Genomic DNA, 16,986 nt, shown 5'->3' on the forward strand with positions numbered 1-16,986 from the left:
GTGTTTTGGTTGGATATGATTTATCCATATTAAATTTTTCCAAAACCTTTTGAATATAAGCAGGTTGGTATACTAAAATTCCTGAGGGAAGATGCTCAAGTTGTAAGCCTAAGCAGAATTTGGTCTTTCCCAAATCTTTCATCTCAAATTCCGCCATTAGATGATTTCGTGCTTCGTCGATATCTGGTGTACTTCCAATGGTATTGAGGTCATCAACGTACACTAAGATGATGCAAAATCCATTTGAGGACTTTTTTATAAATACACAAGGGCAATCATCATTATTTGAGTAGCCTTTCTGAATAAGGAACTCACTCAGTCGGTTATACCACATTCTACCCGACTGTTTTAAGCCATATAGTGACTTTTGTAATTTTACACAATATGCGTTGCGATTTGGTTTTGGATTCGGCATTTTAAGTCCTTCACGGACTTTCATATATATGTCCGATTTGAGTGACCCATATAAGTATGCTTTCACTACATCCATCAACTGCATAGATAAATTCATTTATACTACCATAGATATTAAGGCCCTGTTTGGGACCGCTCTGCTCCATCAAACGCAGCTCCGCTTCATCAAATCCACTTTGGAGCAGTTTCATACGGAAGTTGTAGCTCTTTCAAAGAGAACGTTTGGCTTTTATCCAACTCCAGCTTCACGAATTGAAAATTTGGTGGAAAGGATCTATTTGATTGGATGAGAGGGGAGAAACGAAGGGGTATCCACTTACGGGTGGCAGTGGTGGGTAATTTCGCTCCAACTCCAGCTTCTACAATTTTATGGAGCACCTCCTAGAGAGCTTCATAAAAAACAGGAAGTTGGACCCTAGATTCTAGTTTTTTTGTGGAGCTGTATATCGTGAAGCTACCCCGTTTGGCTTATGTTTTCTAGAGCGGAGCTGAATTTTCTGGATTAGAGCAGTCCCAAACAGGCCCTAAGTATCAAAACGTTATTCCACTCATAACAGGAGGGTATGTATCATCATAATCGATGTCGGGTCTCGTCGTGAACCCTTGTGCTACAAGCCTCGCTTTGTATCTCACCACCTCGTTGTTTTCATTCCTTTTTCGAAAAAACCCATTTTGCTCTCACAGGGAAGACATTCTTAGGAGTAGGTATTGCTGAGCAAAACACCTCTCTTTGGTTGAGCGAGTGCAGTTCTGCCTCAATTGCTTCCTTCCATTTAGGCCAATCAAGACGCTTGAGGCACTCCGTGACGGTCTTTAGTTCTGGATCCAGTTGAAGGGTTTCAGCAATTTCAGAGGCAAAATATATGTCGACAATTGTAGTCTCTCTACTATATGATTCTCTTGATTCTATATAGTTTATGGAAATTTCTTTTATACCTTCAGACTCTATGTGATTTCCCACAACAATAGAGTCACGGTGTTCCGATGTCCCAGCTATTATGTTTTATGCGCATTTATGCTAGGTTCAAGATGTTGAGCATCTGGTTGGTGTCCTTCAACTTGAGGTTGAATTGCATTTCATGGTAAAGGATTTGGTTTCCTCTGTTTCTACGGAGGCTTTTGAGAAGCTATATTCCGGTTAACCAGATTTTTCCCACTCTTACTCTCATTTGGGGTTTGAGTGGTTTTAGTTGGTACCTCCACTCGCTCTGATGCATTAACAGCAGGAATATGTGATTTAGTGACACCTTTATGGTCAGCAAATGCATCTGGCAGATTATTTGCAATGTGTTGCAAATCTATGATCCTCTGAACTCCAGTTTCAGATTCTTTAGTACGTGGATCTAAGGACTGAATGCCTCTTACATTCCAATCTATTTCCTGGCATTCTTTGTGGTATGATTCTCCCCCTAATGCCGGGAAATGGTCCTCATCAAAAATAGAATCAACGTAGCAGGCAGTAAACAGGTCCCCTGTAAGAGGTTCAATATATTTAAAAATTTACGGAGTATTATAACCCACATAGATCCCTAGTTTTCTGTGAGGGCCCATTGTTGTACGCTGCGATGGTGATATCGGTACGTATATTGCACAACCGAAATTTCGCAGATGGGAAATACTTGGCCGAGTGCCACGTACTAGCTGTATCGGGGAGGTTGTATGATATGCAGTTGGTCTGATTTGTATCAGATCTGCGGCGTGTAATACCGCATGTGCCCAACAAGATGCTGGTAAATTACAATTCTGTAATAGTGGTCAAGCAACTAATTTTACTCTTTTGATGAAGGATTCAGCCAAACCATTTAGAGTATGGACATAAGGCACAAAATGTTTTAAATGAATGCCCATAGCCATGCAATAGTCATTGAATGCACGTGAAGAAAATTCAGCGGCATTATCCATTTGAATTGTTTTTATTCTATTTTCAGGATGATTTGCTCTTAATTTGATAATTTGAGCAATTAGCTTGGCAAAAGCATGATTTCGTGTGGACAATAAACACACATGCGACCATCTTGTAGATGCATCTATGACTACCATGAAATACCTAAAAGGTCCCGATAGTGGTTGAATTGGACCACATATATCTCCTTGAATGCGTTCAAGAAAATTAAGTGACTCATTTTTTTACTTTAAGATAGGATGGTCTTATAATTAATTTCCCAGTTGCACATGCGGTGCACACAAAATCTGATGATTTTGGGAAATTTTTAGTTGGAAGGATTTGACCAATAGAATTGTCAATATTTTTCTCGTCATCCCTATTCCAGGATGACCTAGGCGATCATGCCAAGTCTTGAATTTATCAAGGTCTTGAAAAATTATTTTGTACGCAACACGTGGTACGGGTTTTATATAACGGTAATATAATCCACATGAAAGTGAGGGCAATTTTTCAAGAATTTGTTTCTCAAACTCATTGCTCTTTGTTAAAAGCAAATATTCAGAATTATTTTAAAAAATTGTTTCCATATGGAAATTATTTGATCTGAGGTCTTTGAAACTTAGAAGGGTGTGTGTAGATTCAGGATACAAGAGTGCTTCCTCAATTACAATTGTAGTACCCATAGGTAGAACGAGTGTGGCTCGTCTTGAACCAATAATCGACGCATCGTTGATGACCCACAAGTATAGGGGATCTATCGTAGTCCTTTCTATAAGTAAAAGTGTCAAACCGAACGAGGAGCAGAAGGATCTGACAAGTGGTTTTCAGCAAGGTAATCTCTGCAAGCACTGAAATTATCGGTAACAAGTAGTTGTGTGACAAGATGATTCGTAGCAAGTAACAACGGTAACAAAGGTGCAACAAAGTGGCCCAATCCCTTTTGTAGCAAGGGACAAGCCTGGACAAACTCTTATAGGATGTAAAACGCTCCCGAGGACACATGGGAATTTGTGTGAAGCTAGTTTTCATCAAGTTCATATGATTCGCGTTCGCTACTTTGATAGTTTGATATGTGGGTGGACCGGTGCTTGGGTACTGCCCTTACTTGGACAAACATCCCACTTATGATTAACCCCTCTCGCAAGCATCCGCAACTACGAAAGAAGAATTAAGACAAAGTCTAACCATAACATTAAACTAGTGGATCCAAATCAGCCCCTTACGAAGCAACACATAAACTAGGGTTTAAGCTTCTGTCACTCTAGCAACCCATCATCTACTTACTACTTCCCAATGCCTTCCTCTAGGCCCAAATAATGGTGAAGTGTTATGTAGTCGACGTTCAAATAACACCACTAGAGGAGAGACAACATACAACACATCAAAATATCGAACGAATACCAAATTCACATGACTACTTATAACATGACTTATCCCATGTCCTCAGGAACAAAAGTGACTACTCACAAAGCATAATCATATTCATGACCAGAGAGGTAATGGGTAGCATCAAAGATCTGAACATATAATCTGCCACCAAGTAATCCAACTAGCATCAACTACAAAGAGTAATTAACACTACTAGCAACCTTACAAGTACCAATCGGAGTCGCGAGACGAAGATTGGCTACAAGAGATGAGCTAAGGTTTGGAGATGAGATGGTGCTGATGAAGATGTTGATGGTGATCAGTCCCCTCCGATGAGAGGAGTGTTGGTGATGACGATGGCGACGATTTCCCCCTCCGGGAGGGAAGTTTCCCCGGCAGGACGACCCTGCCAGAGCTCTAGATTGATTCTTCTCAAGTTCCGCCTTGTGGCGGCGGCAATTCCTCCCGAAAGCCTCCTCTTTATTTTTTCTGGAACGAAACTCTTCTTGTAGCAAAAGAGGGGGGCCAGAGGGCCACCGGGGTGCCCACAAGCCCCTAGGTGCGGCCAGGGGGCCACGCCTAGCAGGCTTGTGGCCTCCTGCTAGCTCCCCTCTAGTACTTCTTCGGCCCAGTATTTTTTATAAATTCTAAAATAAATCCTCGTTGATTTTCACGGCTTTTGGAGTTGCGCAGAATAGGTATCTCAAACTTGCTCCTTTTTCAGGCCAGAATTCCAGCTGCTGGCATTCTCCCTCTTCATGTAAACCTTGCAAAATAAGAGAGAAAAGGCAAAGTATTGTATCGTGAAGTGTAATAACAGCCCATAAAGCGATAAATATCAACATGAAAGCATGATGCAAAATGGACGTATCAACTCCCCCAAGCTTAGACCTCGCTTCTCGTGAAGCGAAAGCCGAGATCAATAAATATGCCCACATGTTTAGAGAGAGAGGTGTTGACAAAACAAGATTCGTACATGCAGGCATCATGATCATATTCCGAACAGCAATACCATCATGTGAACTCTTATGCTAAAGTGACAATTCCTTCACAAGGTAAAGTATGGATCAAGAAACTTACTGATAATTAACAACCAATAGACTTTAGTCATTGAAGCAATTGCAATTTATCATAAGATCGGAAAGAGTCAAATAAGAGCTTGTAAGCAAATCCACATACTCAATCATCTTTTCATTTTCTACAATTGCTACAACTCACGTGGTACTCATGAGATCAAAGTTTCAGTTGGACACAGAGAAAGACAGGGGCTTATGGTTTCGCCTCCCAACTACTTACCTAAAGAGTAATGTCAACAATACTAGTTCATGAATACTTACTTCCAAGTTGACATACGAATATAGATCTTTCCCTAGCATATGACGTCAGATAAGATAAAGGCGAAATAAGGAATTGGCGTAGATCACCATGACTCTTTCAAGGGCAAAAAGTAAAGGTAAAAGATAGGCCCTTTGCAGAGGGAAGCAGAGGTTGTCATGCACTTTTGAGGTTTGGATGTGTGACCTCTTAGTGCGAAAGAACGTCACTTTATATTGCCTCCTGTGATAAAGAACTTTATTATGCAGTCTATCGCTTTTATGTCTTCCTCATCACAGGTTCGTACAAAGCTTGTTTTCCACACACTAATAGATCATACATATTTAGGGAGAAATTTTTATTGCTTGCACTGATGACAACTTACTTGAGGGATCTTATTTAATCCATAGGTGGGTATGGTGGACTCTCATGGCAAAACTAGGTTGAAGGTTTATGGATGCACAAGTAGTATCTCTACTTAGTGCGGGAGTTTTGGCTGATATGAGGTGGAAGCAATCGTCACATGCTAAGGGATCTCTAGTCATATAATTATTGTTCGAAACCAAGAAAACACAATTCATTATGTTGTCTTCCTTGTCCAACATCTACTTCAAAGGATGTAATAGTTTAGTGAGTGTTCACAATCATAGATGGTGTTAAAGATGCTATATTTATATGTGAACCTCTCCTTCTTTATCACTTCCTATTAATTGCAACAATGACCAAGGTCTATGTTTGTCCACCCTCAACAAGTTTCAATCATCATTCTTTTTTATATGTGAAGCCATCACTTCCCATAAGATCATTACATGATCTTTCATTCTTTTGTTCTTTTCTCAATCTTTTGATCATGGCATGAGGCAAGGCCCTTAACTAAAACTCTCTTTATTATGTGGATCACGAGCTCGAATACATCGGGGGTGACACAAAGAAAAACTCAAGCCTAAAACACTAAGAACTTTATTCTACTAGAGGAAGATAAAACCAAGAAGAATCGAACTAAGAAAAGGTAAAGGGAAAAGATGTGATGGTGATATGATATCGGGGCAACTCCCCGAAGCTTAGCACAAGCCAAGGGGATTGACCATACCCATGCTTAGTTGTCTTCCTTTGGAGGTGATGGTGGTGGAGTTGTTGCAACCTGGGTTTGATCCTCCGCCTTCCAAGGCATAGGTGCTCCATCATGGAAAGATGAATGAGTCTCCGGAATCCTCAAATCTGCAGCCAATCGTATTGTTTTAAATCTATACTCATACTCACAGTTTTGGTTCTGTAGGTCATAGATCTGGGCTTGGAGGAGATCAATTCTGTCATAGAGCCGGGAGAGGTGCTTCCCGATGTCATTGGCATCGATCTTGTACTTGTTGGTGAACTCCGTGATCATCATGTGGTTGGCGTTGAGTCCACGCTCCACCATCCCTTGGCACTTGAAGACTTGCTGCTCCATTGCCTCGAGCCTTGCCTCCATGCTTCCGGTCTTCTTGGGCCCCTCAACATCACGGATGTGCAGCATCCCCTCATGCATCTCGATAGATTGAGGGTGTTGCAGCACTCCCGCGAAGTAGGGATTGACGACCTTCTCGAAGATCTAGTCCTTCGGAGCATTTGGGGATGCCATAGCGATCTAGATCTGCAGCAGAAACAGGCTCGAAACGAAAACAGAGGAAATTTGCGTGATATGAGGGTCAGACCTTTCGGGAGAATATATAATGATTTTTTTCCAACCAGAAGGAATACTCCACAAAAAAACGGAGTACTGGAGGCACACGAGGTAGTCACAAGCCCCCCACGCGCGGCCAGGGTGGTGGCCCGCGCCTGGTAGGCTTGTCGCCTCCTCGTGCGCTTTCCGGACTACTTTAAATTTTTCTATTTTTACAAAAATTCCAAAACGGAGGAAAATTCCTACTGGAAAAGTTTTGGAGTTGGTTTACTTACCGAATCACATACCTCTTCGTTTTTGGAGTCTCAAACAGGCTGATAAATATCCCTTATGTACTCCTCCGGAGTTATGGTATTGATAATATTGCTTTCAACATTTATGGCAGTACCTGAGATATAATGCTTGATTCTCTGCCCATTTACCACTCTCGGAAAATTACCTTCTCATACGTCCATTTTGCATCATGCTTTCATGTTGATATTTATCGCTTCTTGGGCTGTTATTTCACTTTGCGGTACAATTATTATGCCTTTTCTCTCTTATTTTGCAAGGTTTACATGAAGAGGGAGAATGCCGACAGCTGGAATTCTGGCCTGAAAAAGGAGCAAGTTTGAGATGCCTATTGTGCGGAACTCCAAAAGCCGTGAAAATCAACGTGTATCTTTTTTGGGATTTATAAAAAATATTGGGCCAAAGAAGTGCTAGAGAGGCGCCAGCAGGTGGCCACAAGCCTGCTAGGTGCGGCCACCTCCCTGGCCGCTCCTAGGGGGCTTGTGAGCTCCCTGCTAGCCCACTGGCCCCCTCTTTTGCTACAAGAAGGGTTTCGGTATGAAAAAAATCGAGGAGAGGCTTTTCGGCGGATTCGCCGCCGCCACGAGGTGGAACTTGAGCAGAACCAATCTAGAGCTTCGACAGGACGATCCTGTCGGGGAAACTTCCCTCCCGGAGGGGGAAATTGTCGCCATCTTCATCACCAACACTCCTTTCATCGGAGGGGACTCATCACCATCAACATCTTCATCAGCACAATCTCATATCCAAACCCTAGTTCATCTCTTGTAACCAATCTCGGTCTCGCGACTCCGATTCGTACTTGTAAGGTTGCTAGTAGTGTTAATTACTCTTGGTAGTTGATGCTAGTTGGATTACTCGGTGGAAGATTATATGTTCAGATCCTTGATGCTATTCAATCCTCTCTGGTCATGAACATAATTATGCTTTGTAAGTAGTTACTTTTGTTCCTCAGGACACGGGATAAGTCTTGCTATAAGTAGTCATGTGAATTTGGTATTCGTTCGATATTTTGATGCGTTGTATGTTGTTTTTCCTCTAGTGGTGTTATGTGAACGTCGACTACATAACACTTCACCATTATTTGGGCCTATAGGAAGGCATTGGGAAGTAGTAAGTAGATGATGGGTTGCTAGAGTGACAGAAGCTTAAACCCTAGTTTATGCGTTGCTTCGTAAGAGGCTGATTTGGATCCACTAGTTTAATGCTATGGTTAGATTTTGTCTTAATTCTTCTTTCGTAGTTGCGGCTGCTTGCAAGAGGGGTTAATCATAAGTGGTATGTTTGTCCAAGTAAGGGCAGCACCCAAGCACCGGTCCACCCACATATCAAACCATCAAAGTAGCGAACGCGAATCATATGAACATGATGAAAACTAGTTTGACAGAATTCCCATGTGTCCTCGGGAGCGCTTTACCTCATATAAGAGTTTGTCCAGGATTGTCCCTTGCTACAAAAGGGATTGGGCCACTTTCCTGCACCTTTTTAACTTGCTACTTGCTACGAATCATCTTATCACACAACTATCTGTTACCGATAATTTCAGTGCTTGCAGAGAATACCTTGCTGAAAACCACTTGTGAGATCCTTCTGCTCCTCGTTGGGTTCGACACTCTTACTTATCGAAAGGACTATGATAGATCACCTACACTTGTGGGTCATAAAGACTCTTTTCTGGCGCCGTTGCCGGGGAGTGAAGCGCCTTTGGTAAGTGGAAGTTGGTAAAGAAACATTCATATAGTGTGCTGAAATTTATTGTCACTTGTCACTATGGAAACTAATCCTTCGAGGGGCTTGTTCGGGGTATCTTCACCTCGAACGGAAGCAGAAAGAGTTTCTCCTCAACCTGCTGCACCTACTGAAAATATTTTCTATGAATTTCCTTCGGGTATGCATGAGAAACTGTTGGCTAATCCTTTTACAGGAGATGGAACATCACATCCAGACTAGCATCTAATCTATGTAGATGAAGTTTGTGGTTTATTTAAGCTTGCAGGTTTGCCCGAGGATGAGGTCAAGAAGAAGGTCTTTCCCTTATCATTGAGGGATAAGGCATTTACATGGTATAGGCTATGTGATGATACTGGATCATGGAACTACAATCGGTTGAAATTGGAATTTCATCAAAAGTTTTGTCCTGTGCATTTAGTACATCGTGATCGGAATTATATTTATAATTTTTGGCCTCGTGACAGAGAAAGCATCACTCAAGCTTGGGGGAGTCTTAAATCAATGTTATATTCATGCCCCAATCATGAGCTCTGGAGAGAAATTATCATTCAGAACTTCTATGCTCGGCTTTCTCATGATGACCGCACCATGTTTGACACTTCTTGTACCGTTTATTTTATGAAGAGAGATATTGACTTCAAATGGAATTTATTGGAAAGAATTAAACGCAACTCTGAAGATTGGGAGCTTGAAGAAGGTAAGGAGTCAGGTATGAATTTCAAGTTTGATTGCGTTAAATCCTTTGTTGAAACAAATACTTTTCGTGATTTTAGCGCTAAGTATGGACTTGACTCTGAGATAGTAGCTTCATTGTGTGAATCATTTGCTTCTCATATTGATCTCTCGAAAGAGAAGTGTTTTAAATATCATCCTCCCTTAGAAGTCAATGTAGTTAAACCCAATCGAGTTGAAGAGAAAGTCATTGCCTACAATGATCCTATTGTTCCCAGTGCTTACATTGAGAAACCACCTTTCCCTGTTAGGATGAAGGATCATTCTAAAGCTTCAACTGTGATACGTAGATGCTACATTAGAACACCTACACCCCCTGAGAAAATTAGAGTTTAACCTAGCATTGCTATTATCAAAGATCTCCTGTCCAACAATGTTGATGGCCATGACATTCACTTCTGCGAAGATGCTGCTAGAATTGCTAAACCACACGCTAGAGACAAACATAGGCCTCTTGTTGGCACGCCTGTTGTTTCTGTTAAGATAGGAGATCATTGTTATCATGGTTTATGTGATGTGGGTGCTAGTGTTAGTGCAATACCTCAATCCTTATATGATGAAATCAAAGACGAGATTGCACCTATTGAGATAGAACCTATTGATGTCACTATTCAGCTTGCCAATAGAGATACTATCTGCCCTGTGGGAATTGTTAGGGATGTTGAAATCTTGTGTGGTAAAACGAAGTATCCTGCTGATTTCCTCGTTCTTGCTACCACCCAAGATAGCTTTTGTGCCATCATATTTGGCAGACCTTTTCTCAATACCGTTAATGCTCATATTGACTGTGAGAAGCAAACTGTCACTGTTGGCTTTCAAGGTGTGTCACACGAGTTCAATTTCTCCAAGTTTGGTAGACAACCTCATGAAAAAGAGTTGCCTAGTAAGGATGAAACTATTGCCTTAGCTTCTATTGTTGTGCCTCCTACTGATCCCTTAGAGCAATACTTTCTTGAGCATGAAAATGATATGCATATGGTTGAAAGGGATGAGATAGATAGAGTTGTCTTAGAACAATATCCTATCCTTAAGAATAATTTGCGTGTTGAACTGCTTGGGGATCCACCCCCACCAAAGGGTGATCCTGTGTTCGAGCTTAAACAGTTGCCCGATACTCTTAAGTATGCTTATCTTGATGAAAAAGAGATATATCCTATCATAATTAGTGCTAGCCTCTTAGAGCATGAAGAAAAGAAGTTACTAAGAACTCTGAGGAAGCACCGTGCTGCTATTGGATATACTCTTGATGATCTTAAGGGCATTAGTCCCACTCTATGCCAGCACAAAATTAAAACCAATCCTGAGTCCAAACCAGTTGCCAATCATCAACGGAGATTAAATCCTAAGATGAAAGAGGTAGTAAGAAAAGAAATACTAAAGCTCCTGGAAGCATGTATTATCTATCCTGTTTCTCATAGTGATTGGGTGAGTCCGATGCATTGCGTCCCTAAGAAGGGGGGGGGGGTATTAGCGTTGTCCCTAATGATAAAGATGAATTGATCCAACAGAGGATTATTACTGGCTATAGGATGGTGATCAATTTTAGGAAATTGAATAAAGCCACTAGGAAAGATCATTACCCTTTTCCTTTTATCGACCAAATGCTAGAAAGACTGTCTAAACACACACACTTCTGCTTTCTAGATGGTTATTCTGGTTTCTCCCAAATACCAATTGCACAATCTGATCAGGAGAAAACCACTTTCACCTGCCCTTTCGGTACCTTTGCTTACAGACGTATGCCTTTGGCTTATGTAATGCACCTGCTACCTTTCAAAGATGTATGATGGCTATATTCTCTGACTTTTGTGAAAAGATTGTTGAGGTTTTCATGGATGACTTCTCCGTTTACGGGTCTTCTTTTGATGATTTGCTCAGCAACCTTGATCGAGTCTTGCAGAGATGTAAAGATACCAACCTTGTCTTGAATTGGGAGAAGTGCCACTTTATGGTTAATGAAGGCATCGTCTTTGGACATCAATTTTCTGAAAGAGGTATTGAAGTCGATAAGGCTAAGGTTGATGCGATCGAGAAAATTCCATGCCCTACAGATATCAAAGGTATAAGAAGTTTCCTTGGTCATGCAGGTTTCTATAGAAGGTTCATTAAGGACTTTTCTAAGATTTCTAGGCCTCTTACCAATCTCTTGCAAAAGGATATTCCTTTTGTTTTTGACGATGATTGTGAGGAAGCCTTCGAAATACTTAAAAAGGCCTTGATAACTGCGCCTATTGTTCAACCACCTGATTGGAACTTACCTTTTGAAATCATGTGTGATGCTAGTGATTATGTTGTGGGTGCTGTCCTAGGACAAAGAGTTGATAAGAAGTTGAATGTTATTCATTATGCTAGTAAAACTCTAGACAGTGCCCAAAGAAACTATGCTACTACTGAAAAAGGAATTTTTAGCAGTCGTGTTTGCATGTGAAAAGTTCAGATCTTACATAGTTGATTCCAAAGTCACTATCCACACTGATCACGCTGCTATTAAGTATCTCATGGAAAAGAAAGATGCTAAACCTAGACTTATCAAATGGGTTCTCTTGCTACAAGAATTTGATTTGCATGTTGTTGATAGGAAGGGTGTTGAAAACCCCATAGCAGATAGCTTGTCTAGGTTGGAGAATGTTCTTTATGACCCACAACCTATTGATGATAGTTTTCCTGATGAGCAACTGAATGTCATCAATGCTTCACGAAGTACATCATGGTATGCTGATTATGCAAACTATATCGTTGCCAAATATATACCACGTAGTTTCACATACCAGCAAAAGAAGAATTCTTCTTTGATTTGAGACATTACTTTTGGGATGATCCTCATCTTTATAAGGAAGGAGTAGATGGTGTTATAAGACGTTGCGTACCTGAACATGAACAGGGACAGATCCTACAGAAGTGTCACTCCGAGGCTTACGAAGGACACCATGCAGGAGATAGAACTGCACACAAGGTATTGCAATCAGGTTTCTATTGGCCCACTCTCTTCAAGGATGCCCGTAAGTTTGTCTTGTCTTGTGACGAATGTCAAAGAATAGGTAATATCAGTAAACGTCACGAAATGCCTATGAACTATTCACGTGTCATTGAACCATTTGATGTTTGGGGCTTTGATTATATGGGACCTTTTCCAAAATCCAATGGGTATACTCATATCCTATTTCTTGTTGATTATGTCACTAAGTGGGTAGATGGTATCCCCACTAGTAGTGCTGATCACAACACCTCTATCAGGATGCTTAAAGAAGTTATTTTCCCTAGATTTGGAGTCCCTAGATATCTAATGACCAACAGTGGTTCACATTTCATTCATGGTGCTTTCCATAAAACGCTTGCTAAGTACGATGTCAACTATAGAATTGCGTCTCCCTATCACCCTCAGTCGAGTGGTCAAGTAGAGCTAAGCAATAGAGAGATTAAACTGATTCTGCAAAAGACTCTCAACAGGTCTAGAAGGAATTGGTCTAAGAAGCTCGCTGATGCACTGTGGGCTTATAGAATTGCCTATAAGAATCCCATGGGCATGTCTCCGTACAAAATGTACGGTAAAGCATGTCATTTACCTCTTGAGCTAGAGCATAAAGCTTATTGGGCAATCAAAGAGCTCAACTTTGATTTCAAACTTGCTCGTGAGAAGAGGTTATTTGACATTAGATCGCTTGATGAATGGAGAACTCAGGCATATGAAAATGCCAAGTTGTTCAAAGAAAAGGTTAAGAGGTGGCATGATAAGAGGATATAAAAACGTGAGTTCAATGTAGGTGATTATGTCTTGCTATATAATTCTCGTTTAAGATTTTTTGTAGGCAAGCTTCTCTCTAAATGGGAAGGTCCCTATATTGTTGAGGAAGTATATCGTTCCGGTGCTATCAAGATCAACAACACGGAAGGTAATTGTCCGAGAGTGGTAAATGGGAAGCGAATCAAGCATTATATCTTAGGTACCCCCATAAATGTTGAAAGCAATATTATCAATACCATAACTCCGAAAGAATTCCTAAGGGATATTTATCAGCCTGTTTCAGACTCCGAAAATGAAGAGGTATGTGATTTGGTAAAAAAACAGACTCCAAAACTTCTCCAGTAGGAATTTTTCTCCGTTTTGGAATATTTGAAAACATAAAAAAATTTGAAGTAGTCCGGAAAGCGCACGAGGAGGCGACAAGCCTGCCAGGCGCGGGCCACCCCCTGGCCGCGCCTAGGGGCTTGTGGCCACCTCGTGTGCCTCTCAGACTCCGTTTTCTTGCGGAGTACTCCTTCTGGTGTAGAAAAAATCATTATATATTCCCCCGTAAGGTCTGAGCCTCGTATCACGCGAATTTCCTCTGTTTTCGTTTCCAGCCTATTTCTGTTGCAGATCTAGATTGCTATGACGTCCCCAAAAGCTCTGAAGGACAAGATCTTCGAGAAGGTCATCAATCCCTACCTCACGGGAGTGCTGCAACACCCTCAATCTATCGAGATGCGTGAGGGGATGTTGCACATACGTGATGTTGAGGGGCCTAAGAAGACTCGAAGCATGGATGCGAGGCTCGAAGCAATGGAGCAACAAGTCTTTAAGTGCCAAGGGATGGTGGAGCGTGGACTCAACACCAACCACATGATGATCACGGAGTTCACCAGCAAGCACAGGATCGATGACAATGACATTGGGAAGCACGTCTCCAGGCTCTATGACGGGATTGGTCACCTCCAATCCCAGATCTATGACATGCAGAACCAAAACTATGAGTATGAGTATAGATTTAAATCAATACGGTTGGCTGCAGATTTGAGGATTCGGGAGACTCCTTCATCTTTCCATGATGGAGCACCTATGCCTTGGAAGACGTAGGATCAAACCCATGTTGCAACAACTCCACCACCATCACCTCCAAAGGAAGACAACTAAGCATGGATATGGCAACCCCCTTGGCTTGTGCCAAGCTTGGGGGAGTTGCCCCGGTATCGTATCAGCATCACATCTTTTGCCTTTACCTTTGTTTTAGTTTCTTCCTTTTAAGTTTTCTCTTTCTCTAGTAGAATAAAGGTCTTAGTGTTTTAGGCTTGAGTTTTGCTTTGTGTCACCCCCGATGGCTTCACATATAAAAAGAATGATGATTGAAACTTGTTGAGGGTAGAAAAACGTAGACCTTGGTCATTGTTGCAATTAATAGGAAGTGATAAAGAAGGAGAGGTTCACATATAAATATATCATCTTTGACACCATCTATGATTGTGAACACTCACTAAACTATTGCATGCTTAGAAGTAGATGTTGGACAAGGAAGACAACATAATGAATTGTGTTTGCTTGGTTCCGAACAATGTTATATGATTAGAGATCCCTTAGCATGTGACGATTGCTTCCACCTCATACTAGCCAAAACTCCCGCACCAAGTAGAGATACTACTTGTGCGTCCATAAACCTTCAACCCAGTTTTGCCATTAGAGTCCACCATACCTACCTATGGATTGAATAACATCCCTCAAGTAAGTTGTCATCGGTGCAAGAAATAAAAATTGCTCCCTAATATGTATGATCTATTAGTGTGTGGAAAATAAGCTTTGTACGAACCTGTGATAAGGAAGGCATAAAAGCGACAGACTGCATAATAAAGTTCTTTATCACAGGAGGCAATATAAAGTGACGTTCCTCCACACTAAAAGGACACGCATCCAAACCTCAAAAGTGCATGACAACCTCTGCTTCCCTCTGCGAAGGGCCTATCTTGTACCTTTACTTTTTGCCCTTGAAAGAGTCATGGTGATCTTCACCAATTCCTTATTTTGCCTTTATCTTGGCTAACGTCATATGCTTGGGAAAGATCTATATTCATATGTCAACTTGGAAGTAAGTATTCATGAAATATTATTCTTGACATTACCCTTGAGGTAAATGGTTGGGAGGAAAAACTATAAGCCCCTATCTTTCTCTGTGTCCAGCTGAAACTTTGATCTCATGAGTACCACGTGAGTTGTAGCAATTGTAGAGAACGAAATGATGATTGAGTATGTGGATTTGCTTTACAAGCTCTTATTTGACTCTTTCTGATGTTGTGATAAATTGCAATTGTTTCAATGACTAAAGGCTATCGGTTTTTAAGTCTCGGTAAGGTTCTTGATCCATACTTTACTTTGTGAAGGAATTATCACTTTAGCACGAGAGATTATATGTTGGTATTGCTGTTCTGATCATGATCATGATGCATGCATGTTCGTATCTTGTTTTGTCGACACCTCTCTCCCTAAACATGTGGGCATGTTTATTGATCTAGGCTTTCGCTTTAGGACAAGCGAGGTCTAAGCTTGGGGGAGTTGATACGTCCATTTTGCGTCATGCTTTCATGTTGATATTTATCGCTTCTTTGGTTGTTATTTCACTTCATGGTACAATACTTATGCCTTTTCTCTCTTATTTTGCAAGGTTTACATGAAGAGGGAGAATGCCGGCAGCTGGAATTCTGGCCTGAAAAAGGAGCAAGTTTGAGATGCCTATTCTGCGCAACTCCAAAAGCCGTGAAAATCAACTTGGGTTTTTTTTGGGATTTATAAAAAATACTGGGCCGAAGAAGTGCCATAGGGGCGCCAGCAGGTGGCCACAAGCCTGCTAGGCGCGGCCACCCCCCTCGCCGCGCCTAGGAGGCTTGTGAGCTCCCTGCTGGCCCACTGGCCCCCCTCTTTTGCTACAAGAAGTGTTTCGGTCTGGAAAAAAATCGAGGAGAGGCTTTTCGGAGGATTCGCCTTCGCCACGAGGCAGAACTTGAGCCAAACCAATCTAGAGCTCCGGCACGATGATCCTGCCGGGGAAACTTCCCTCCCGGAGGGGCAAATCATCGCCATCGTCATCACCAACACTCTTCTCATCAGAGGGGACTCATCACCATCAACATCTTCATTAGCACCATCTCATATCCAAACCCTAGTTCATCTCTTGTAACCAATCTCCGTCTCGCGACTCCGATTGGTACTTGTAAGGTTTCTAGTAGTGTTAATTACTCTTTGTAGTTGATGCTAGTTGGATTACTCGATGGAAGATTATATGTTCAGATCCTTGATGCTATTCAATACCTCTCTGGTCATGAACATAATTATGCTTTGTGAGTAGTTACTTTTGTTCCTGAGGACATGGGATAAGTCTTGCTATAAGTAGTCATGTGAATTTGGTATTCGTTCGATATTTTGATGTGTTGTATGTTGTTTTTCCTCTAGTGGTGTTATGTGAACGTCGACTACATAACACTTCACCATTATTTGGGCCTAGAGGAAGGCATTGGGAAGTAGTAAGTAGATGATGGGTTGCTAGAGTGACAGAAGCTTAAACCCTAGTTTATGCGTTGCTTCGTAAGGGGCTGATTTGGATCCACTAGTTTAATGCTATGGTTAGACTTTGTCTTAATTCTTCTTTCGTAGTTGCAAATGCTTGCGAGAGGGGTTAATCATAAGTGGGATGTTTCTCCAAGTAAGGGCAGCACCCAAGCACCGATCCACCCACATATCAAACTATCAAAGTAGTGAACGCGGATCATATGAACATGATGAAAACTAGCTTGACAAAAATTCCCATGTGTCCTCAGGAGCGCTTTACCTCCTATAAGAGTTTGTCCAGGA

This window comes from Hordeum vulgare, chromosome 5H, assembly GCF_904849725.1.
Source record: "Hordeum vulgare subsp. vulgare chromosome 5H, MorexV3_pseudomolecules_assembly, whole genome shotgun sequence".
Classification (NCBI taxonomy): domain Eukaryota; kingdom Viridiplantae; phylum Streptophyta; class Magnoliopsida; order Poales; family Poaceae; genus Hordeum; species Hordeum vulgare.